Below are 27,578 nucleotides of genomic sequence, written 5' to 3'. Positions count from 1 at the left end.
GTAAATTGTCTGCATACATGGGAACGAGAAAGACTGTTATTACTACTGTTTTGCACTCTCCCAAATGTGACATTTCATCAATCTCTTTGGCTTCATGAAATGCTGGATCACGCCTGAAATCCATATTGAAAGAGCAGTGACACAACCCTTTTGTTTGTGATTATGTACAAAAAATAACAAGGAACTTGGAATGGAGGAGTGAGAATCCAGCGCATAGGCGAGCCACTTACGGAGGATGTCATGGAGAGCCACACCCACAGTGGACCACGGAGCCAGCAGTAGGGGAAGAGTGAGCTGATTGCTAACAAGATGCTGGAAGACTGATGTCCTTGACGGCAAAGAAGCCGAAGTCTAGATAGAGACAGAGACAGTAAAGCAACTGTCTCACTTGGTGGCATGACCACACGGAAGCTGTGGTGGATCTGGGGCCTGTTAACAGTCACTGAGACCAGACTGCAGTGGAGAGACACATTCCCCGATTTCCACGTGAGAGGTGCATCAGCTGCTGAGCAAGGGCAGCAGATACTCCTTTAGCGCTGCTGAGAGGACTGCTGAGAAGAGCGAACAGCTGTATCTAACTCTGGGAAAGCCTAAAAGGTCTATTTGAGAAAAAAAGGGCTTTGGGGAGCCCTGGAAAGAGAGACATTGTTATCCGAGAATGGGAAAGATGAAAAAGCTATGGAAACCTGGAAATCCTGAACGGGCAGATGCCCAACCAAGGCTGCACTAAAGCAAGCCTGACTTGGGACCAAAGTGTTTTGCAGAGCCCTGGAAATATAAAGTATTTCAAGCGAGACTAGATATAGAGAGGACCAGAAGGGTTTACATGCCCATAACAAAGAAAGGAACATTTTTCAACACCAAAACAGATATGGTGGCATTGTATTAAATACAGAAAATTGTATTATGCCGGTGCGCTAGTTCAGTGAGTTGAGCTCTCACTGCTGCGATCTATGTGTGATTTGCACGAATGAATCTCAGCAAGACCAACTCAGCCTTTCATCCTTCCGAGGTTGATAAATAGGTAGCTGCTTCAGCTGGGTGATATTGTATGCATGTATGTTCTCTGTAAAGTGCTTGGGTGAAAGCTCTATATAAATAAGACATCATTATGCAAAGAAGACTATGTGGTGGAACTATATAAGGATTTGAGACTGGTAATTCAAAGCCCACAGAGAGGACTGCACTGTGAGAAATTGAAAAACTTTTAAAACCATCACTTGGAAAGAGATCCCAGTAGTTGGGCTGAGCAAAACCCAAGGCTAGAGGCTATTGCTCTGGTCCATTTTTTTGTTCTGTTTTCTCTAAGTGTTAAGGCCAGATAGCTGTGCAGATGGTCATTTAATCACTTTAATTCAAACAGGCCTACTACTTAAGAAGGTTGAACATAAAGCACATGTATTGTACAATTCTCTGTGGGAGAGGTTAGATAGTGATTCAGGAACAAAATAACCCACATCTCTAACATACCACATCCGTTTACATCTTTTGTACAGTTTTGCAATAGTTAGAACAATCCCAAATACTTTATTGCAATCCACCCTCAACATGGTTGGACAAAACCCTGTAATAATATAATATGTTCAATTAGGTACACAAAGTCCCTATTTATAAAGTGACACCTTACTCCACCAACAGGGATATAAATGTATATAATACAGTAAAGAGTAAGATGATTATTTTTCTCCACTCACACCCTCCCACCTCAATTAGGAACCTCTGTTAGATTTTCCGGCACTACAAGTCCTGACAGAATGGACTGCGTGCTTAAATTGAATTACAAAAATATTATTTATTCAAAATATTTAAACTAAAATTTGAACATAAAAAACAACCCTCACCTAACACAGTGCAGCTTCTAGCAATGGAAAAAACAGTTGCTAAAATATCGGCCTCAATTTATACACATACACAAGACACAAAAGATATCACATAACAAAACACAAAAATCTCAATGTGTCATTAAAATAACAATCCCAACATGTCTGTTCATTACAACCCATCTCGGGCGAACATTCTTCAGGGGATAATTTAAAACATCCACAATTCTCAACACTGTGTTGACTGGGTTGTTTCAGGCACCCTCAAAGGACAAAACAACGGGGCCTGTGAAGGAAAAGACAGAGGAAACTAATGAACTCCAGTGGGACCAGGTACTACAAAATGTAGAAGGGAGGCCGGCTCAAAAATCTTACTCTTTACTGTAATATATATGTATGAACAAAACCCTGGCCAGTTTTATCTTAACAATCACCTTCAGATCATATTAATAATACACCTCTTCTTAGGATCAGTCCGTAGTAGGTCATGACGTCAACACATTGTTAAACATTGGTATAGAAATATAATTCATTACTAGCAATAACTGGCCTAAGCCGTTTAAACCCAGTGTAGTGTGCAGCTGTCGCTTGGGGTAAAGGATTCTTGTCCCAAGTCTGCACTGATGCTTGTGCTGGCATGGTCTGTGGCATCCTGAAGGTCTATGCAGCCCCAGTCGCTGGGTTTTGTTCAACCCATGCCTGCTGGGATTCCACAGAGCTTGGGTCATATGGCAGGGCCGAGGCCTGCATCTGTTGAGCTCCCATGTTAAAGTACTGTGGCCGTTCACAACAATCCTGTGACACATGTCCCAACCTTCAATATGACCAACACTGAATCCCATAGAATCCTCCATAACTGTTTTCCATTAGCCCATTAAATGGAAGACCCATTTCTTTGAACCGCCATCGAACCCACTTCCCCATGAAAATCCTCCACTGCCCCTCGGAAACCCTCTCATTTGCCTTGGACTGAGAACACATCTGTCCAAGTAACCCTGTGTCATACCCGGTTCACTGTGTCCCTGTTGTCCCGATTGCCACAGCTGTCCCTCAATATAATTTATAATTACTGTCCCTTCTAAACCAATCTTTGCACATTTCTTTTGAATGAGCTTAGCCTCTGCTTTTTGTGCCTGCTCTACATTATGCCTCTCATTTTCCTGTCTTATATTGCAAAAATGCACAATTTGAGCTTGAATTTCAGGCCATTTCTTGGCCTCCATCCCTACCACTTTATCTAAATCATGCTGGACTTCTTTAGGAAGTCCCTTAGTCAGCATGTGTCAAACTATCACCACATTCTTGTCCCATGCTTCTCCTGTTTCTGCTGTCCACATCTCCTGAATTAACTGGATGTGTGCGGCAGGACCATCATCCAATTTCATTGTCTTAGCTAAAATTGAAATGCTATCAAGTGGTTCCTGATACATAATCCACAAGGCCCCCATATCTTTGCCCTATGATTATTAAAAGCTGTTTCATCATGAGTATTTGTATCCAACTGACCTTCTGGATACCCTCATCTCTTCCAAAGCTTGTCCGACCGCTCCCCCATTAGGTCCGTGTATAAGTACTTCATATCCCCAAAAGGCCACCATGACACCGGCATTGCGTTTCTCTAAATGCATAAATCAACTTTCCTGTCCCTGAAGTGAGCAAAGGGAGTGCCTTCATCAAGTTATTCAGGTCCATGTATGACCACAGGATCTAATATGCCCTTCCCAAACCCTTCTGGAGCAATGGAAACTGAGTTACCCCTGTTTTTTTCTGGAGCTTCCCCATATCTCCCTTACTACTTTCTATAGCCATGTGAGTACTGTGGCTCATCCTATGGCTCTATGATGTGCTTCCTATCCCTGCTAAAGGAGCAGGAGGTAGGGTGACTATAGCCTGCTCTCCTTCCTCGACGTCCCATTTCTCTCCTTCTTCATTTTCTACTCTGGCTATTACACCCCCTGACACTTCCACAGGCATGGAAGTATAATCAGCACTATCGTAGGGTGCTGTCTCCAATCCTTCCTGCTCAGCACTGTACCTGTGGCAGCATCCCTGTTCTCCATATCCACCTCAAATGTTCTGATAACCAAGTTGTTCAATCTAACAAGCACATGCCCACGTCTTCACCTTCCTTCTTCTACATACCTTACCTATCTTCTGACTTCCTCCCATTTCCCTGTTCTTGCCTATCTACCTCTCTTTTCAGCCTATCCTCTAGCCTAGCAGGAAGAGGCCTAACCTCATTTCTCTCCCATTTTCAATCCTTCCTCCGCTCTTCTGCACACTGGCCTCACTCTTTCTTGCTCCTCCATCCTTGTCTATCTACAAACCCAGCAGTCAGGGGAGTTATCCCCTTCTCGCTCTCCGTTTTCAACCTCTTTGTAGCCCTCACCATTGAAGAAGTTATCATTCCACTTTCCTCAAAATCTCAGTTCTTAGAAATCATAACTGATGAAGGCATTCCCTGTGTCTGTCTTGCAGCCACTCGAGTAGCCGCTGGGGAAAATTGTGGTACAAACTCAGGGTCTGTGTGCCCCTCTGCAGGCAATAAAGGATAGTACCCATATGGAGGCGGTGCAGAAAGAATTCCTGCACCCTCCTGTTTTGGCAATCACCCCACAATGTCAACATTATGACCCTTCCAGCCTTTTTCATACATCCTCCATAATTCCAAGATGTTAAACCACTTCTCTAACTTCGAGCCCTTGTGCTTTGTAGTTAAAAAGGTATGCAGGTTCTCCAATATCCCTGTATCATAGGTTCCCTCAATAGGCCAAGAATGTATCATTTTCCCCTTACTCTCCCACAACCATTCTCTATGATACTTTTTTTATTTTTTATTGTTGCATTATTAGTTTACATTGAACCTTATACAACAAAAATACACATATTAGAAATAGATAATTCATTTCTGAACACATACCATTAAACACATGTAAAAGATACATGATAAAAGATCCCCAATGTCAATTCATCCTCCATAAAAAAAAACATCTATCACAACCCTTAATTTTCCAATATAAAAACATTGCGTGTAGAATTCTTTTTTTTCCAATTCCTCTGTGATATCTTGGGTTAATAAGTTCAAAGCTAAAATTAAAGAAATGTTTACACCCCACATACAACGTCTCCAAAACAAGTGTATAGACATTTCGAGATCCTTGTTGAATGTGTCTTTCAGATAGACCGCGCGTTTAAGCTCAAAATAGTTACAGGTTAATACAAGGTGCTTAAGAGTCTCTTGCGTTCTGGTTTCTCCACACAATCGACATGTAAAATCAGGTTGTTCCAGATTAAGAGCCACATCCTTGTACCCCCAATACCGTATCCTTTCTAAGGTCAGAATCTGATTAAGTCTAAAGTGCATCTACATGGATCTCGCCTTGCCACAAGGGAATCTTTCTAAGTAGAGGGGAATACATTCCCTGGCATGTCCAAAACTTGCATACTCCTTGTATTTGGAGTAAGAATCCACCCCGTTTACCGTATCCACCCAAACAGCCTTGAATAGAAGTCTTTTAACCAGCCCTGGTCGCTGGACAAGATCCTCTAGACAAAGACCTAATGTACCTAACAGCAAAATCATATTGTCGCTAAACTTTCTAATAGATAATACTGACCCAGATTTTACAACCTCATTTAACAAGTCATATAAAGTGTTTGTAGGTGGATCGTTCATTTTTCTAAACAAAGATAATTGCATCCAAAGGTATCTTGCTTTAAGTGAAATGAGGCATAACTCGTGGCGGATGATGGCATTGGGAATTGCCATTGGTAAACCAAGTAGTTCTTTCCACATTTTCCCCTGGACCACATTAAGGCTTAAACACACATCATGGGTAGAGATGTCCAGGCCATACAGAAAGACTGGGTCACATTTGGTAAGATAAAATCGCCTTATAGGTAAGAGGGAACATTTACATACCCTGACCTTCAAAAATGTCATTTGCACCTTGAGTTTAGTCGCTTTCTCCTCCAGGCTCAATTTCCACATCTTCAGGCTACATCTATTAGTACAGTTATAGCCTAAATATGTTAAAGCCTGGACCTGTTCCACCTGATCCTCACCCATCCTCCAACTATAGGATTTGATGGTTCTTTTTTTTGTGATCAACATTGTTCGGGATTTAGATGCATTCGGGGAAAGATTATTTGCCATTGCATAATGATAAAAAATGTCCATTTTTCTACGAAGGCCACGTGGGGTGCGGTCGAAAAGAATAAAATCATCAGCAAAGGCCATCCACTCAATAGCCAAACTCCCCAACCTAACCGGTGCAATGGAAGAGCCCTGCCACATGCCCTCCACATCACACACATATAGGTTGAAGAGCATGGGCGTGAGTGAGCAGCCCTGCTTGACCCCAACTTTAGTATCAATGGCCTCAGAGAGCGCACCCTCATGGGTCAAGCGGACCCTGACCGATGTATTCCTATGCAGCAGAGCCAAGAGTTGGACAATTTTTGGAGGAAAACTCATTGCTAACATTTTGGTCCATAATCTCGCTCTGATAACTCTGTCAAAAGCATTGGAAAGGTCTAAGGATGCCATGAAAATCTCTCCTATATTAGATTGGTGAACTATATCTCTAAAATAGGCCAAGATGTTCCCATTCAAGTTGGTTAACAAACCCTCTCTAAAGCCAACCTGAAATGTACTAAAACAAGCATTCCTCCTAATAACTTTATTGAGATCTCTTAAGAGCAAAATAACGAAGACCTTACTCGCCGCAACCAAAAGTACTATGGGTCTTTAGTTATGGGGATTAAGAACATCACCCTTTTTTAAATATGGGTACTATAATACTTTGAGTCCAAGATTCAGAGATGATATGGGTCATAAAGATGTCATCAAATATGGGTTTGAGTAACGGAGCCCATATTTCGGGTGCCGCCTTTATAACAAAACGGGTATGCCGTCCGGGCCCGGCGCTCTGGACGGCTTAAGTTTGTTGATAGCCCAAATAATATCCTCAAGATCCCAAGAACATTCACCCACAACCGGAGGACCCAAATCCGAATCCTGTTCCCTAGCAAAAGTGGAATGTAATTCAAATTTTTATGCTATGATGCTTTAAAATGCTTGCCTTATAGCTGGGCAAAACATAGCACAACAGAGTCTCCATACTCAAACCCAAGTTGTCAAAAAATTGTTTCATAAGAAATCTGAACTGAGCCGAAAACCACGGTACAAAAATAAAAAATTATTCTCACCCAAAACCTCCCTCTTTACCCTTACCCAATTCCTTAATTGTACTTCACACTCATTCACTGTACTCGTCTAGACTGCAATTACCTAACCCTTTTACTTACTTTTATACAAAAGAAAGCATCTTATCAAAAACATTTGCCGGACACTATTTCTGAGATATCCCCATCACTCGAGCATAGGAGGGGTGCAATGCCACTGATGCTCTCACTTCTCTCTATTTTACTAGTACGACCTTCTCTAATACAAAGATTGTCTTTTCCTGACTACAGGAAGTTTCCCCTTCACTACTTCGACTGCCCACACAGCACATACACAAGAATGCCAAGACCTACTCAAGAAAAACATCTACGGTTAGACGTACGCTAAGAAACCACCACACCTTTAGGCGAGGGCTACAGTCAACCAGACAAGTAAACTTACAAGTATCAGGACAAGCTTTGCAGTGGGCATGTGGGTTTCTGTACTTAGCTGGTGCAATTCATCTAGGTTGCCCTGTGCTGTCCAAAAGGCAAAATGCACCTTCACCTTCCAAAATTGCACACATTCAGAATAATTCTTCTTTCCAACCCCACTTCACTTCTCGTCACACAGGGCACTTTAGTTCCAGTTTCAATGAGCAGTTAATTAGCGGCTCAATGTTGCAGTCTCTAAAGAGTGAAATGCTGTAGGACGAATCCCTCCTCACAAGCTAAAACTGACGGTAGGTGCTGTAATTATGCTACTACACAATCTTATGCCATCACAGGGACTCTGCAATGGAACAAGGTTGACAGTTGCACCTCTACAAAGACACATCATAGAGGTCCGTGTAATTGGTGGAACTAAACTACTGTTCTTGCGCGAGCGGAGGAGTCTTTGGCTTACCATATACTACATTGTAGAACAAGACTTTCCAATTGTGCCAACTCTCAAACTGGGTATTAAGTTAAAATGTGGAGCACTCGTGTATATGGTTAGAGTCAGAATCACTTTAACCTTTTGGCATAATGTCAAGCACCCTCTGAAGAAGGATTTGAAGAAGCAACAATTTCTTAGGAAAACAGTCAATATGCTTCAGCTATTGAAGGAAAACTCGGACCGGCCTAAAAGACCATGCTGATGGTAAAATACTATTTCGAGAAACCTGTTATTCAGCAGGTTCACCATGGAAATGGCTTCTTCTGGAAAAGCTTTCAAAGCGCTGGACCTATTGACCTTAGAGCAGGTGTCGCAGTACATTACATGTTTGACTTAAAATGTTTACACTTTGAAATCAAGCTGACCAAAGCAAAATGCACTGAGGATAAAATTCTACAACAAACCCTTGACGCCCTCCATCAATTTTCTAGGAAATGTACCCAGATTTCATCTAACATACGAACACTATTGCATCCCTAGAGTCAAAATGCATCCACATTCTATAAAATGCTTTCAAGAACAAACAAAAATACAAAGGTCAAACTATGAACTTGTACTCATCTTGTTCTTTAGAGATAGACGTGCAGATACCCGAGTCTTTATTGAATGATATGCTATTATAGAACCGCAGATCACTGCACAGACGCAGATTGATGTTAGTTCAGCAAACACACTCTTTTTTGTAATTACGGATCCAACTAGGTTGTATAAAGTCCTCCCAAAATCTGATGATAAGAAGTGGCCATTCAGAACTATTTACAACATGTACCAGAGTGAAAGGTTGTTGGGATGCCTTGCTTGAGAGATTCAACTTTATATTAGGACAGCCAGTGTTTGGCATTGACAAATGTGTTGTTCTTGGATATTTGGAGTGCAGAGCATCACCTCTACCAGCATGTAGGTAGTTATTCAATATATAATCCTCTAATAATGCTCAGACTATCCAAGTGCAATCTCTTCCCACAGGCTGAGGACAGGATTCATGAACGAGACAGAGGGTTGTTGCCTACTATCTGCGCACAAAGACACAATTCAACTAAAATTGGCGTAAAGTTTAATTGAAGAAATCTTGAAGAGCCTTAGGAAGATTCATAAAGCAGCCTGACACGTGTTTCAAGCTTAAATGCCCGTCATCAGAGGCTGGTAATTCTGTGCATGTAAAGATCCAAAACGTAAACCCAAAACAGAGATAAACAGAAAATAAAACATAGGGGGTTGGCATTGTTATACCCACAGTTACAGTTCCAAATTTGGGATACATGTGTGGCCGCACCCGCAATTTTAAATCAAAGGGTCAACAAAGACAACGGATAAAGGTAATGTACCAGCATATGATTGCATGAATAGAAATTATAAACAATTAATTAGATTGCATATTTTTATTTAAAATAAAGAATATAGTAATTGCATACATAGTTACCAGAGTCGTTGCATGATCAATGGTTTGGAAGAAAAACAAAAATAAATACGAATTGACATCAATTAGTAGTCCAAAAACATGTTTTAACAAAAGCATGAGAGGTAATGTCTCTCCCACTCAATATGCAAACCCAAGGGTTCAATTAACTGAAAAAGGGAAGGAGTTACCTTATTATCCTTGTGAATCACCCCGGACTGAGAAATGTATTGGAGAATATAACGTATAGTTAGAATGATCAACAAAGGGTAAGTCACTCATAAAATGGTGCTGGTTGAAAAGGTGTTACTGAGGTTAAAAGAGCTTACCGGTAATAATTAGTCTTCCAGATATATAAATAACGTGGGCTCAACTGTTGGGGAGATAGAAATAGATCCTATTCACTCTGACTATTCGTCATTACAAAACAACTAAGCACTATAAAATTAATGATGCAAACATGTAAAAAATAGTTAAAGCAAAGCATACCTAAATTAAACGCTTCCGATGCGTGATAATTCTGCAAGCCACGTGAATAAGCAATTAGCACAAAGACGAATTGAGTAAAGAAAGGCTAATTAGCTAACCATGTAATATATAGTGGAGATTAATTGGTCACATACGTAGCCCCTCAGACTGAAAGTAAGTCTAGGGGCATACGTGCAAGACCCACACTCACCAGCGTCTACGCCGATGTGAACTGGAGCCAAAGCTCCGCGGCCGACGCTGCCACAGATAACCAATGCGGCGTGCGCGTCAGGAACTGAGACGTACTCGATCGCACGTGTTGCTGACAGCTTGATAGCCGCCATATTGTAGTATGTTGATTCGTGCATACCGTGCTCAATTATTCAAGATGTTATATGATACCAGAGCTCCGGAGGCACATTAAAGACCACTGGTTGAGACAAATGTATAATCCGATCACTTGAAGCCGATAGGTCTCAATGTTGTCATATTTAAGTTAAAGAGAAAGTCACTGAAAATTAGACTTGGTGAGACACGTAATGGAAGATTAAGTAAGAACTCTTAGGTGCTAATGATGCAATTAATTAGTACGAGTTCGGTTGAACACAGAAGCAGAGCCGTGTATGGATATCCCAGGAGGGGCATGGGAAACAATAAAAGACTTAAGTAGAAAAGAACAGGGCTGTTATGGTAGCCCAAACAACCTAATCTAATGTGCCGTGGAAATAGCCTGAATTCCTTATGCCCCGAACACAAAAGTCTAAGGTTGAACCACATGTATACCTGTCAAATGGATAAAGAAAAAATTGATTCATATATACGAAGAATTGGTAATGTTTGCATCGGGCGGGAGAGACAACCTTGCATGCTAATTACATTGACATTGTTAGGTGATGCCAACTGATTGGTTCCTTGTAATAGTTCTGGCATCGATTACAGGAACACAGATAGTTCATGGTCAGTGTTGAGACCGTGTGCGACAGTGCGATACTGGCAAATAAGTCTGGCTTCTAGTTGTCTTAATTTCAGCACTAGGTTACCTCCCCGTTGGGGCAACGTCACTTTCACCATGCCTGCGAATCTGATATTGGACTTATCATCAAGTTGGTGTTCTCTTTGCCAATGAGTTGGCAATGGATATTTCGAGTCCTGATGAGAGATAGTGGATAGATGTTCCCGAATTCTTATCTTTAGTGGTCTAATACTACTGCCAATATAGCGCTTGCCGCACACATATAAAATGCAATATACACAAAATTTGGAATTACAGTTAATAAAGGAATTGATTCGGTGTACTCCCAGTTTGCCAAAATCAATTGCACTGGTTACTAAGGCATAGTCACACATCGAACAGTTATCACATCTGTTGAAACGGTGGCGACCCCATTAGCTGTAAATCTAACCTGTGTTGGCTATGCACCTTAATGTATATCACTATCACTGCAATTAATATTTTAACACCATAATCCCAGCTGAGAGAAATGCTGGTAACCATTGCATAGATTATGCTAAAACAGTTATTGTTCTCATTTCAATGGTCGAAGCTGCTATGGGATTATCACCAAGTGTACTCAACCCACAGAACCCTTTGATTCAATCATCTGGTAGTTCAGTGCTGGACCTTGTTGTGGTTCTGGTGCTTGTGGTGTTGGTTATAGAGAAGGTGCTATTCATTTTATTTTTTAATAGGATGTAATGCATGCAACCTAACTTGTGGATAGGCGATGTTAGGCGATGTTATCTCCCGCTCTAATGCCTGTTTTAGGAAAGAGAATTCAGCCCCAAGTGATGTAGTCAACCTTGTGTAAATGTGCTTTGACAATTCAATGGCGATCGTCCACATTGGCTTTGATGGATGGATTGTAGGCATGCAGTCAAGAGTCACTCCGTCAGCCATTTTTCTTGGGGTACATGAAACTACATGCTCACAGTAGAGGTATGGATATGGCTCAAGCAGTATTTCTGTGGAGCTCAGATGTCTCAGCTTTTGAATGATCCTTGCATTTAATGAGCACACACATGTACCTAGAAAGAGCATGACCGACAGAACATCTGCAAGGTCCTGCCCTGTCTGCGGGATTCTGATCTGTCTTGGCAAAAACCAATCCGGGAGTCAGGACATGCATTTGGTGACAGCACTTGAATCCGGCTAAGCTCTGGCTATCTTGTCCTCCACGACGGTAGATGTCTGCCGTGCACCCATGCATAGGGAAGAGGTATGCAATGGCCGCCAACATAGTAAACATGGTGTCCATCTTTATTGATTTAAATTGATTGCACCTATTTGTCTGGAACAGAAAAAAACAGGCACAATCTGCTAAAAATAAGCATTACACAGGGATCAGAACGGTGATGATCACTGGCGACATGATGAGTTCCTTTCCGATGGGGAAGACCCTTGGAGGAACCTACAGTGAACAACACGTTGCACGCTCCTGTTATTTATTGAGTCCAAGGGGCAAAACAACCTGATGTGCAAAGAAATTTGTTTGGCCCATGGAAGTCCCCGGGCACGCCTCGGCGCAACGCCAATCCTGCCACATTTCCCTACCTTTGCGCAATCTACATTTGAAACATCATGCACCCTGGCAATACTGTGGCCCATCCCCCTACAACAGAGGCAATACCCCGGAGACACTGCGCAGGTCCCCCGTAACTCCTAACTTTTGTAAATCCATTCCCATCCGCAGTTTGAGAATGGAAAGGGGAAGTAGACAGTAGTGTTGGGGGTTTGTCCTTGGCCCCCTGGGTCCCTTTCTTCCGGATGAACCTCCAACGGTCCCAACACATACTCACTGAGGTAAGCGGGTTTCCCTCGCCCAGCCCTCTGGGGGTACCTCCCGCTCACCTCCGGCACCGGCAGTCCATCAGCAACAGCCTCCCGACTCGGAGAGGCCGGGGCACCGAGAGGGGGCCCATCATCATCAGGGATCTCAGCGACACCCGGGTCCAGAGGGGGTTCAGTTCTCGAGTCTCCCAGCTTCTTGAAGAAGCTGATGTTTCGGGTGACAGCCGTTCGCCCATCGGAGGCCGTCACCATCGACCCCTTCACGGCGACCACATCCAGGGGCGCTGGTTCGTAAGGGAGGGACAGCTTCCCGTGAGGATGTCGGTTAAGGATAAGCACCTCATCCCCAGGTTCCAGCCGCTGGGGCCGAAGACCCCGGCGCAAGTTCTCTTGGCTGATCCTGGCCAGTCGGTCGGCCTCAACCTGCTGGTCGTTGATCACCCCGGGTTCTCTCTCCTGTACCTCCGGCAGTAGACCCCGGGGTCATCGCCGGAATAACACTTCCGCCGGGGCGACACCAGTGGATGCATGTGGGGTGGTGCGATACACTCTCAGGAATTGATACAATGCCCATTGGAGGGGCTGGCCTTGTCCTTAGGCAATCCGAAATGTCTTGTTCAGCGTTCGCATCAGCCTTTCTGCATCGCCGTTGGCTCGAGGCCACAGCGGGGATATCTTCCGATGTTGAACTCCACAACTGGCTAGAAACTCTGAGAACCGCTCGCTTTGGAATGGCGACCCGTTGTCCGAGCATAGCGTCAGGGGAAATCCGTGGGTGGCAAAGATCTTTTCCACGCCGACTACCACATGCTCGAATGCCACCGATTCCACAAACTCCACCTCGGGGTACCGGGAGTACTCATCGACTATGGCCAGAAAGTGGGTGCCCACGGATGTGGACCCAAAGTCTGCATGCACGACCTCCCAGGGCCTGGTCCCTCGAGGCATTGCTTCGATCGTCGGTTCCCTCTGCACCGGGGAGGCTGCCTGACACCATACACAGGCTGCCACAAAGTCATCGACCCTTTTCTCCAGCTCCGGGAACCAGACCTTCATCCGCAGCCTCGCCTTCGTCTTGGCAGCACCCTGATGGCCATGATGGGCCAGGGCGATCACATCACCTACTTTGGAGTGGGGGAACACTATGCGATCCCCCCGGAGCAGGAGCCCCGACGCCGAGAAAGACAGCTCATCTTTCACCTTCCACAGCTGTTCAAGGGCGGTCTTCGCCTCATGGGTCCGCCCGGCGAGAGCCTCCAAGACAAACTTCCAGGATCCGCTTTGCAACGACTGCTTCAGTATCTGGAAGCACCCATCCTCAGCCGCTGCAGCCTCCAGCTCCGACAGGGGCAGCGCATTTGGTGTTGCTCCTTCCACTACCATCCGGACATGGTCGTCCGCCTCTTCTGCGCAGGTGTCTCCCACCACTCCCCCACGCACTCCGGGATGCCGGGAGAGGACGTCCGCCGCATTGTGGGCGCCTGGCCGGTAAACCAGCGTGACCCCGTACTATAGCAATGCGAGCATCCATCTCTCAATTCTGGCCGGGGGCTTTGATGACGAGCCCGCCAGGATCGGGAGCAGGGGTTTATGATCAGTCACCACAGTCACCGGGCGCCCCAGCACATAGAGGCGAAAATGTCTCCATCCCCACAGGACCGCCAGGGCCTCCCGCTCGATCTGGGAGTACCGGTGTTCCATTTCCGAGAGGTTTCCATCCCGGTCCACTTGGGTCAGGACCGCCCCCAGGCCAAACGGACTGGCGTCGACCACGATCTCCGAGGGTAGCGCTGGGTCGAAGAACACCATGGTATCCTCCGTTGTTAAGGTGCTCTTGATGTCCTCGAACGCCGACTGCTCCAGTGGACCCCAGTGCCAGGCAGTCTCTTTCTTGGTAAGAGCTCTGAGTGGCTCAGACCTTGAGGCCAGGTTTTGGATGAACCGACCACAGTAGGTCACCATGCCCAGAAAGCTTCTCACCTCCGACACCGAATCCGGGGGCTGTGCACTCTTTATGTCCTGAACTTTCCGCGGGTCGGGTGACACTCCTCCCTCCTTAAACATGAACCCAAAGAATTCTATGGAGGGGCGCAGGAATTCGCACTTGTCCCTATGGAGGGTGAGGCCCAGTGACTGCAGTCTCTCGAAGGTCTTGGCCAGGCGCTTCAGGTGGATCACCTCCGTGGTGGCAAACACCAAAATGTCATCACTGATGTTGAGTACCCCTTCAAGATCAGCAAGGGCACCTCGGATAATGTTCTGAAATACTTCCGCAGCCGATGACACCCCAAAGCTTAACCTCTTGTACCTGTAAAGTCCCTGGTGAGTGGTGAATGTTGTAATATACCGGGACTCCGGATGGAGGACAACTTGATGATACCCTGCTCTGAGGTCGAGCTTGGAGAAGAATCTGGCGACTTGTACCTCAGCGATTATGTCGTCAATGGTCGGGATCAGGTGTCGCTCCCTTTTGATGGCCTTGTTGGGCAGCCTCATATCCACACAGATCCGAACTGAGTCCGGCTGCTTTGGTTTTCTGGCCACGACGATGGGGGACACCCATGGTGTTGGGCCTTCCACTTTCTCGATGATGTCCAAGGCCACCAGGTTATCCAGCTCCTTGTCGACCTGCTCCCTCAGATGAAAAGGAACTCTCCGGTGTTTCAAAGCAATGGGTTGTACTGAGTCATCAATGTGGAGCCGGACTGGATCACCGGTCATTCTCCCAATGCCGTTGAACAGGGCTGCGTACTTGTCAAGTAGATCATTGATATCTTCCAGGTATACTGAGTACGCAAAACTCACTATCCCGAGTGCCTCCGCAGCCGCACAGCTCAGCAGGGTGTTGTTGCTTATAGGGGTCACGTATAATCGAGCCCTGATCGTCGAGCCTTCATGTTCCACCTTCGCTACGAACGCCCCATCCAGCGGTATGGGCTCGAGTCCACCGAAGGCGAATATGCGAGCTCTTGGCACAGCCAGGTTTGGTAGCGGGTCCAGAGCGTCATAATGTCCCCTCGCCATTATGTTGACAGATGCCCCTGTGCCCACCAACACGGGAACAGGCGAGCGGTTCACCTCCACCACGCACCTTGGCTGCCTCCTGCTTTTGCCTTTCAGGACCCCCATGCTTGAGACGAAGAAAATGTTCTCCTCCTCCTCTTCTTCAGCCTCCTCTGCCTGAGTCTCCTCTTCCGCTTGATCTACCTGGGCCACGTTGGACGGCCGGGTTTGGCGCGGAGTCCAGATTCGGGCAGGACCTCTCGGTACCATGACAGGTAGAGCCGACTTACACACTCTTGAGAAGTGATCCGGCAGTCCACATCGGCCACATGTTCTTCCTGCGGCTGGGCACTCTGTTGGGTGGGGGGGGTCATAGCCACACTTCTGACACGACTCCCCCGATCTTCCTGCTCTGTCACGGGGGCTCCACCAGTCCTTCGTGTTCCTCTGCCGCCCCGCCACACAGCGCACACCTCTTCGGCCTTGATCGAGCGTGATCCTGCCTCCATTTTGTTTGCCCGTGCCTCGGCCACTTTGTGACATCGACCCAGTTCCAGTATGCGGGGCAGAGTTATTCCCGGCTCTCTGAGGACCTGTCTCCTCAGTTTGCCGGAGGAGCATGCTTGGATCAGCATTGTTCGTATCATATCATCCGCGTCCCCCCACGCACACCCTTGGGAAAGGCGGCGCAGGCGGCCATAAAAAGTGTCCAGGGTCTCATCATCCTTTTGTTTGGCCGACAGCCTTACAAATCTCTCGAAGTCCACGTTGGCGAGTGGAAGGAAGTGTGCAAGGAGAGCCGCTTTGGCCTCACAATAGGTCTGGTCAACCGGAGTCAGCGACTCGAAGATCTCCTGAACCGCGGCTCCCGCCGAGTACAGCATGGTGGCCACCATGCTGTCATCATCGTCCACCCGAGCAGCCCTGAAGTACATGTCCAGGCGGTCCACCCACCTCTTCCATCGGGGCCCCAGGCTAGACGGGGGGCCCGTGGGATCAAATTCTGGTATTGGTTGTAGGGCGGCCTGGGCTCTCGCTTGAGCCATGATGGGAGCCCCTTGTGGAGCGGCAGGCTGCGCCCCTAGTGGTGCCTGTGGTGCAGGCGCCTGATTCCCAGGTGGCAGCGGTTGCGGTGCTGCAGGCTGGGCCGCCTGATCTTCGTCCTGAGAGTCTTCCACAGGATCCGCGGTGTCACCATCCTGGTCGCTGTCGGACATGGGACTGAGCGCACAGGCACCCCCACCACAAGTCCTGGGGCCGCAACTCAGATTCCCACCATCACCATGCAGATGGATGCACCCCCATGCCAAGCACAGCGCGGGTCTTGAATTGTAGAGCGGAGAAGACGGTGACGTGTGTCCCCTTCCTTGAGCACCAGCCAAGAGTCATACACACAAAAAAAACACCACCGGCCACCACCTTGTGATGATGAAGAGGACCAATGGAAGATGGAGCACCAACCACCACCACCTCGTGATGATGAAGAGGATCAAGAAAAGTGTCCTGATGATGAAGGGGCGAGGAAGTGCCTTGCTGCTACCTTGCAGCAATGCACCGCAATGTAGAGGTCCCAAAAATTAAGCCATGTGGGTGGACTGGACTAAGCAGGCCCTGCCATAGTAGTCCTTATCCTGGCTTTCACTCGACGTAACAGTCCCAAAATATGATGAAAACACACAAATCAGGTATGGGCGTGCAGGTCATGCACTCAGCAACCATGAAATCCAAAAATTAGACCCGGATCACCTTCTCGTCCTGAACCGGAGCTCCGAGAAGTTCCGCGGCCTCGTGTTCAAAATGGCCGCCAGCCGCGTGTGCGGTCCGCAGCCACGGCGTGAAACGAAACGTCCGTGAACGTTCCGAACGTAAGAAAAATTCCAGAAGCCTTTCACCGCCGGGCCCGGGCATCCGTCACCACTCGTCGCCACTGTTGGGGGTTTGTCCTTGGCCCCCCCATGCGTGCCCGTGAGCCCCCAACCCGACAGAGCTCACACACACACGTCTGTCGGCTTGGGGCTCCCCGGTCGCTCTGCGGCTTCCGGGAACGCCCCGTTTATTAACGCTGCACACGGCGACGTGCAACATCACGCCGCCGCGTGCGCAGCCCTCACGGGGCAACGCCACAAGTAGCAGTGCATACTCATACTAAATACTATTGTTTAAATGAGCACAGGTGTGCATTCTGACACTTGTGCATTACGTGGCAAATTTAGTAAGAAGGCTGTCATGGCATATTGCCAATTTATGACCCCAGTCGGTATGAAAACACATTTTGAAAACGCAACCGTGGGCGTGATTCACAGATAATAGTGCGACCCCTTTGGAAAACGATCTGTGAATCAGGCCCCGCCTGTTTTTAACATTTGTAACTCCACTTTTTGAGTTAAGCTACACTTGGATTTAAAAACGAGGGACTTGACCTCATTTTATTTTTATTATAAATTGTCAGTTATTACAGCATGCGTGTAATGGCACAAGACCCGCAAGGAGCTAACAGCTTAAAGTATAATGAGGGTCTCAGTAGCCATAAATGTCGCACAAAGACCCTGACCCAAGGCACATGAGTAAACTGGTTTTAAGACTGCTGCAAATGAAAACAAATGATTGAGCGAGAAAAGACTGTATTGGTTAATAGCATCAGAAGATAACATTTTGGCCAGCACATATTAAACAACTCCCTCTACTTTCCAAGCGTTCAAAATGGTTGGAAAGGGCCTCGTGAAATCAGTTATTGTGTGTGGCAGAAACAAAGACTCAAGGCTGAATAGGCACGCCGAGCACAGGACGAAAGCCAATCAGGCAAATAATCACATATTTTAATTCCACTTGTTCAGTGTAGCAAATAAGTGCATCTACGCGCAAGACTTCTTCTACTGTGCTTCAAGTCCTCGTTGCCAAAAAGAATATTGATTTGGACATTAGTGGTGGCTGGTGAAGCCAGCCTGATTGAAAAAGACAGCACGTCAAATGTATTGATTCACAGCCCTTGCCTGGAATTTAGGGGCGTCTTCTAATGACAGATTCTCGTGTTATGTTGAGCAGGACGGATTACTCAATAAAAAAGTGCAAGGTGTAAGCGAGTTCTCCATTTCAGTGCTATTTTATTCTACTAATATAAATGTTTAGTTTGCTGTTCTGGCATGACCAGCTTTTGAAGAATTTCCAGCCGATTATCTGCGATGGGTTTTGCATGTGAAAAAGTTACATACAATTAGCGGTTTGAGAAGCAGTAAAATGCACGGTGAACGCCGTAGGTTTCCAAATGAAAACCTGAGACTCCTGGAGAATTTAAACTGAAGCCGTTTTTTTTTAAAAAGGGCAGCTGTCAAATCGTGTCGCGAAGGACTCCTAAACACTGTCCACCCGGTTGCTATGCTCCCACCGCCTTTAGCATTTTGTATGAATGAAGTTTTCTTTCCAGTGCTAACAATAAGATGATGTTTTAAGGCACGTTTACAATTTAGCAAACATGCTTTTAGTGGTTCCAAGCTTCGGAACATTACACGGACTGCATTATCTTTCTCCATAAAATACATGCACCTTCGTGGTATTATATACCGGAGTAGAACTCCCAGGAGTTATAAAGCTACAACTATACAAAACGTTCTATACCAAGACCTTTTTGTTTTCATTATACTACTATTCTTAAAAAACACGTCTTTCAAGTACCAAGCATTTCCAATGCCAGCTACCGTTTCTTTCTCGTCACTTTCAGTGATATCCAGTGATGTAATCCGGGTAACCGCTGGCAGGCGTTTCCTTCATGCACCCTGTGAGGAGATGCTAAATGTGCCTCCATGTTGTCAGTTGTTTTTCAGTCTTCCTCTTCTAGAGAGTCATGCAGGTCTGGTAATCCTTGCGCCATCAGAGAGGACGGATCCTGCCCTCTGTTCCTGCGTGGGGCACTCACCCTGCGGTGAGTGGCATCATGTCCTCCTATGCATTCCCCTCTACTGCCTGCCATCTGCCTTTCTCATATTATTCCTTTAATTGTTTCCCTCTTCCTTCTGCTCACGCCTGCCTGCCATCTGCATTTTTATTTATTTATTTTATTGTTTCCCTTTTGCTTCTGCTATGCCCGTCATCTACTTTTATTATGTATAATTTCCCACTTTCCTGCCCCCTACCCACCAACTTCCACTCTTTTATTCACTATTTGCTATCCCCTGTTCGGCTCTGCCTGTGCCTCCATCCCTCCTAACTCCCTCCCTGTCCTCATCCCCGCCCAGCCGTTAAGGTAGGGACCCGCAAAGGGACCTTGAAGGTAATTACGGTACCGCAATATGCGGTACCGTAATTACCGCCTTCCCCTTTCCCATTGAGCCCTATGGGGCAAAAATGGGATGGGGAAGGGCCAATGGTAAATGGGGAATTACCGCCCCGCCAACCTTGGAATGGGGTGGTAATTCACCATTTCACCATGGCGGAATCGGTAAGTTACCGGCGTTAATCATGGCGCTAATAGCGCCATGGTTAACACCGGGATTGTAATGAGGGCCTTGGTAATTTAAGAAGAGTTGTTGGATTCTATTACTTGAGTAAAGGTTAAATCACATTTTTCTGAAGGTTAAAGCCCTCAGATGGAATACCATGGCTCAGAAAGTGTTCTTTAATTCTGCGCCATTGTGCTTTCTAGAGTGATTGATAATTTAACTGCTGTATTAGTTGGATTGACAATAAGGTGCTGATTTAAAGCAACAGAACCCCTGTAATTTAGCAGGCACTGAAAGCTACAGCAATGTGTTAAAGATGCAGATTCAGTGCCAGATCGGGGGACGCACCTACCAACTGCGGGAGTGAAGAAGCTGCACGATGGGGTGGCTACACAGGGAATAACACCAATACTCTAAGCAACAGACACAGTGCATGCAGGATTTCACTCGGAATGTTTGGGGGTAACAATGCATTGGATGTAAACTTGGCCCAACACATTGCTCTGTGAGTAGCTAAAGGACGGCAGTGACCAAAATAGCACAATCACAAATACGCCTAGTTGGAAATCCCTAAGAGCAGGCTGGATCTGGGAACTTTTCAATTCAAAACATGTGACCACAACGACAGGGATGTGAAAAGGGGGGATGATGCTCAATGAACTCGTTATATGGGAATTAAGACAGCCCGAACTGGATGAGTTAACTGCAGGGTGGTTAGCCAAACAAGCTGCATCAGCAGGGAGGGTGGCTCTGTACAAGTGTGCCAGTCGCATGTCCGCCGATGAACATTAACAGGCGTCAGTGGGAAAGGAACACTGGATGGAGTGGCGTTCCTGGGAGGACCAATGAGACGGTAAGTTCCTAAGATCTGACGAGGGAGCCAGCCCTCAAAGTATCTTCCACAGAGTCTGCGACGGTCATTACCGAACAGGTATAATGTGAATGTCCGCTTCACCACCAGCTGCAGGGTGTCTTGTGTCCTGTTTTTAACAGTACTGACCAATGGCAGTCTATTAAAGTTCTGGCGGCCAGCACACATTTTGCTTCATTAATAACAAGATGTTGCGGGGTGGGTTGTGAAAAAAATGTGGTACCACGTGGGTAGGTGAGGTGATGGAAATCAATTGAACTGGTTGCTCTAATAATGCTTTCACTAATTAATGCAACTATCGAGGACGTGGAGGAGATTGCAAACCAATCAAATCCCTGGGAAGCACAGAAGAAACAAATCTTCCAACTTGCAAGTGTTTCTCCTGACTTCCGACTATAGTATTTCTTATTAGTACCCGGCGAGAGTCAAGCAGAATGCAACACGCATTCTGATTGGCTCTCGCCGGGTCCTTACCCGGCCGAGAATCCTTTGATTCTCGGCCGGGATTCCAGCCGCCTTGCCCTCGGCGGGGGGCGTGGCAGCCCCTCAGCTAATGAGGAAGCTCAAAGCGGGGCCATCCCCGCTCCGAGCCTCCCCACGACTGGGAGGCTGCCTTCGTCCCCTGCCGGGGACTCAGGTAAGCTTTTTTTTTTTTTTTTTCTTCCCTTCCCTCCCCTCCACTCCCCTCCCTTCTCTTCCCTCCTCCCTGCCCTCCCCACCCCACCCCACTTACCTGCTTGCTCCAGCATCCCCGGTGGGGGACGATAGCAGCCTCCAGCAGTGTGGAGACTCGGAGCGGGGCCATCCCCGCTCCGTTCCTCCATACGGCTGGAAGCTTCCATTGTCCCCCGCCGGGGACGCAGGTACGTTTGTGTGCTTTTTTTTTTTTTTCATCCCCTCCCTCCCAACCCCCCTTACCTTCTGCTTCTTTTTCCACTCCCGCATCCCGCTCCCGATGGCCGCCATGGAAAGGGAAAATGGACTCTGTTTTCCCTTTGCATGGAGGCCATTTTCTTGGTCGTTTTTTTTTGTTTTCCTGTCCCGAAACGCCGCAGCGTTTCGAGACATAAAAAAATGCTTTTAGTGCCCTGGTCACGCACATAATGCGGGCCGGGGTACTAAAAGCTATATGACCCTCGCGGCGGTGGCATTATAACTATGGGCCCCGGGGCATTACCTGAGTCGGTAATGCCCCAGCCGCTCGGGTCATATTGCTTATTTATAACACTGCTGTTCATAGTCCCTTTAGATGTCAGGCTCTTGATTGTTCTGTTTGATTTGTGCTCACCCAGCTGTAATAAACAGCATTGCTTCTTGCTCGGTTGGTGCTCCATTTGTTTAGTATGTGTTTTTTACTGTGCACTAATTAGTGGAACCCTGACTATACCACCTTAACTTTGAGACCCCTATTGCCCAGTCCCTAAGCACACAAATGACATCACAATTTACATCAATCAGAATATCTCAGGTGCAATGACATCTTATGAAAAATGGTGAACCATATGTGTCTGTATTTAAAGATACAGAGTGCATTCCAACACAGATGCCATACACCCTGAAGTTTTTTTGAATTTCCAAACATTTTTTCAAGCATTCTAAACAATTGTAGAATAACTACAGAAACTAAGTGTGACACTTACGATTCTAAATTTTAGATGCAATACAGAAGGAGCCTCTAACCTTTGGATTACCACAGATTTTACATTACAACTTCCACTAGCCTTACCCAGCATGGGCAAAGGTGAGGGTTCATGGGAGCCATAGTAAGAAACATGTAGGGAAATGCATGTTTTCAACCAATATACAAAAAAGATTACAACGTTCGTCTGTTTACTACATTTTCTACTATAGGCTTGATGGCCCTGTGATCTCACAACATGAATCTGTTTTTCCACATAGTTAAACCTTGTGGGCTACCTGCCCCACCCTCAACATTTGGCAAGATCAGTTACTGCCTTTTTATTTGTTATTCACTCACTAAGTGGTTTGTGATATGTAGATACTTTGATTGGGGAAACTGTTCCTTCTCGTGTATGTTGTAATCTCTACCTGGTGTAAAGCCAAAATTGTTCAATTACAAATGTCTACTTTGCACAGGACCCTTTTTGTACAACAGTGTAATAAAGGTATTGCATTATCTCCTTGTGGTAAATTCTCATTTAATACAGAGTAAAGAATACATGGCTCTAAATGGAATACTTTTAAGAGTAAAGTCCAAACAAGCTTGGCATTTGAATCCATACACTATTTTAGATGCATAGATATGCTTTTTAAATGTTGCATCTCTCTTACTTCATGCATGATGTGATGTACCTGTGAAGTCATTGATGCCCTAAGTGATGTCATGTGTGATGTCATCAGTGTACTTAAGAGTTGAACAATTTATTCCTCATAGTTAAGGGGGAATAACTTCCAACACCTGCTGAATATCAGGTGTTTTGTTGCATTAAAATGACACCCTAATTTTCACCGGATTTCAAGGTTTTTGTTGCACTGAACGTATTCACCCTGTCACTTAGATAAAGTTTTTATTTCACTCTTCATGTAATTGGGATATATATAACAAACATCTGTCTATCTGTCATCAGGATGCTGTAAATGAAAACAACTGGATGTCTGGTGGTATATGGACTTTCAAAATCCCTAATAGCATGAAATTTACTACAGCATATTAGTCCTGCTCAAAGTATGGAAAGAACTGTTAAACATATAACTTCTATGGTGATTGGATCGTCCTTGATACGCTCTGTTTCCGAACATATAACACCATAAGGATTACAACGGGTGGCATAATTGTAAGTGTCTTGAAACTCTTTTTTCCACAAAAGACACTGGGCCTCATTACGACCCAGGCGGTAAGTTACCGCCTGGGTCGTACCTTTACCACCATGGCGTAAACTACGTTTACGCCATGGTGGTTGGCGGACTTACCGCCCCATTCCGAGGTTGGCGGGGCGGTAAGTCCCCATGAACCCATTTACCCTTCCCCATTCCCATTTTTGCCCCATAGGGCATAATGGGAGTGGGGAAGGCGTTAATTACGCCACCGTAAATTACGGTGGCGTAATTAACAACAAGGTCCCTTAGCGCCATGGATTTTAACACCTGCTAAAAGCAGGTGTTAAATCCTCCATGGCGCTAAGGGACCTCGGAATCAGGCGGTAAGGGTCGGCGCTGTTTACGCCGCCGTAAACCCCTTACCGCCTGGGTCCTAATGAGGCCCACTGTTGTTACAATAAGTAATGGTTTTCTCACTTCAATGATTCTGTAAACATGAGGTTAAACTTCTAAAAGATTTTCAAACCTGTGTGGTGGCATCAGCATTGACCAATTCAAGGGTATCTCATAACCCAGTCTTTGCTATCGCGATCTCTCCTTTGGCCATTATTGGCTTAAAACAACACAGCTCCTTATATGGAGGTGCCAGTTTCCCACCACCAACAAATCTATTTGCTACCAATATCACTTTTTCTGGCTCTATATTTCTCTTACATTGCAGCTGGGGAGGTTAGCGGCGGCACAATAAACAATCCGTTCCTATTCCTATTCAAGCATCGAGAGTTATCCCTGGGGCAATGAGTAGCAACCAGGATAAATCTCCAAGTATTTCCACGTGCCGAACATTGCATTGCATCACCCAGTTATAGGTGCACTCAGCCCATGGACCTGGCAGGTTCTGGGTGGTTGTAGCCCAGACTCAAATAATGAGACTTTGAGCATGAAATGTAGACATCAATTACTGGCAGCTCCAGCTGCTTTACTTTCACATCTTCCTTCATGGCCACAGCTTGATAGGTAATACAGTTTTCTCAGTGGACTCTCATGGCCTGATGTTGGACATCATCACAGAGCTTTATTGGCTTTTCAGCGAGAGAAAGCACCAAACAGGTTTTCTGTGATCACCACTTGGTTCAGCAGAATTACCCCCAGATTACAAGTGGAGGTATGGCAATTAGTCCCCATTTAGGGGGTCCATTGGACTTCATGGGATTTCGGCGGAATTACCACCGGTGGAAAATTCCACCAGCTGTAATTCTGCCAAAATGGCAGTTTTTGGGCAGTAAGGTGGCAGAATTACCTCCCACTTTTTGCTGGATGTTTTACCTCCACCTTACCTCCAAACCAATAGTTCTACAGTGTGGTAATGGCTAATGTGGCCATTGCATAAACACCATTTTATGACACTCTGCCAAAGTCAGAATGATTCCCAAGGTCCTTTATCAACAACTTTGCTAGAATGATAGTGTCTGCCCAGTGGAATGGATGGGCCTCAATCCAGCCTGAGAAGGTACCAACATTAATGAAGACATACTGATAATTGCTGCATATCTGAAGTTGCATGAAACGAACTTGCACATCGATGACATTGTTTTGTGCAGTAATACAGTCTGTCATGATTTTCATCATTCCTTTCATTCCATAGCCTAACCTGCATGCCATAGGTGGTCCAAATGCCCACTTGGGCCTGTGGCAGATTTTGAGACACGATATGCCAAAATTATCAAACCATCCCAGGATGGGCCAAATTATGGGGAAACATTTCCATAATCCAATCTGTGGAGATGGCACAAATGTACCCTGCATAGAGCTTCTACACTGACATCAAATATACTTAATACAGAAGGATCAAGTCAGGGAGGCCATTTGACCAAAATGCCAGGGGTAGCGGAAGTGAAATCACATGACCCTCGACCCCTGATAACATCACCAGAAGTGACGTCATTTGAACCCACCCCAAAGTGACATCACAGGAAGCAATGAAACATGGCTTTTCACCCCTTGAGAAAACAGGAAGTGGCATCACATAACACAACAAAAAATATGGTTACAATATCACTGTAATGTGATATACATTTTATACAAAAATGGATTACCATATGTATATGTATCGTTAATATCAGTGTGTATAGGTCCATATTACGAAATTACTGTGAATGCAAGCAGGCGTCCAAGGCCAACTGATAATGATGTGTTATTATATAACACTTACTCTTAAGCACTTTATAAAGAGCAAACATACCTACAATATCACCCAAACTGAGTTGGTACACATTTATCCACCTCAGAAGGATGAACAGCAGAGTTGGCCTTGGCGGTATTCGAACCTGCAAGTCACACACACATCGCAAGTCACACACACATCACAGCAGCGAGTGCTCCACCCCCGGAGCTATCTGACCGTCTAGAGCTATCTTACCAGCTATAGTAAAATGAGCAATTACATGTCTGAATGTTTTCAAAGTCTGAAAGCAAATTACACTCTTTAGTGGATACCATTAAACTGGTAACTGAGATTTCACAGCAGGCCAGTTCCACTGCAGTTCTGGTGCAAAGTTGGACACATGTCAAACCTGCGTGGATCTACTTTTCGGGCTTCAGAGGAAGGCAACATACATACCATTGGGGGTTCATAAGTGTGTATTAAACAATTTAGAGTAGCACAGGGAAAGCAGTGCACTAGCATGGAATCCTGTACTCTGGGCACTCGTCACCTCATACATGCAAACAAACATCCTGAACAGCAGGCCATGGAGATAAGAGAGATAGACACATTACAACAAAACATTCATTGTGGCACAATGAAATCAAGGGCCACTATATGTGTTATGATTAAACATGTCTACACTGTAAACAAGCTTTTAGGCACAAGGATTTAGTCAAGTGACAGAGGATACCGAGATGGAATGTCTTGTGAGGATCGTAACACAGACAACTTCAGAAAAAAACATGATACAACTGCAACTTGCGAAAAGCAAAACACATTCTCCGAAATGGATGTTTATTCTACTGTAAAGGTTTTTTGGAATATTTTATATGCACTGTGAATTTGAGGTGTTTAAGAACGACTAAATCAGTGACTCACCTCCTGAAGTGTGCCTAAAATAAACCTTTAATGAGTCTAGCAATTATTGTATAGAATTCCAGAAAGACAAATTATTTGTTATTCCTATTTTTTCTTATTTAGGGTCACTGGTCAAGTGTTGCACGTGTGGAGCCCCCACGTTTTTTTAAGTAGCCTGAACAAGAAAGCTAGCCACTACAGAAACAAATAGCCACATGGCGCTGGGCACAGCCCATGGGCTTCCATTTAAAAAGTAAAAAAAGGATTATTTTTAGGGGTAGCAAGGTAGACCACAGGGGTAGCAAGGGAGAGAACAGGGATCACACATGCAACCCCTGGCATCCCCCAAATGACGTCCCTCGATCAAGTGAAGCAGTTCCATCCACTTGGTCATAAGACTAATTTCCCCTGACTGATTTGTCAACTCCTATTGGAAGCTCAACCAACCAAACAAGTGGTACAGAGGGTATGCAATGGGTTGGAAGACAAAGTGAGCTCCAAATTAGCAGTAGGCAAAACATCTTGGTATGACATGGGATCCAGGGATGAAGGAGGCAAGAAGGTCTTAGCTAAAACCACCCTGCTCCTGGTTGAAGTTATAAGTCACAACCTGTGAATAGGGATGTATCTGCTCCCTCCTAGCACATGCCATGCTAATGGGACAATGCCTAAAGATGAGTGTCTTCCTTTTTAATGTTCACGTCTCTCACTCTATTCAAATAGAACTTATACTACAGATTTCTTTTTCCAGCAGATAAAGGTTTAAATTCACATAAACACCCAGATGACTGACACTCAGAGAACATACCAATGAGATAAATATAATCCACAGCAGCTGAAAAAGAACCCTA

The sequence above is a fragment of the Ambystoma mexicanum genome, chromosome 2q, assembly GCF_040938575.1.
Source record: "Ambystoma mexicanum isolate Mex_15411 chromosome 2q, UKY_AmexF1_1, whole genome shotgun sequence".
Lineage (NCBI taxonomy): Eukaryota > Metazoa > Chordata > Amphibia > Caudata > Ambystomatidae > Ambystoma > Ambystoma mexicanum.
Note: the sequence above shows the minus strand (reverse complement) of the source record.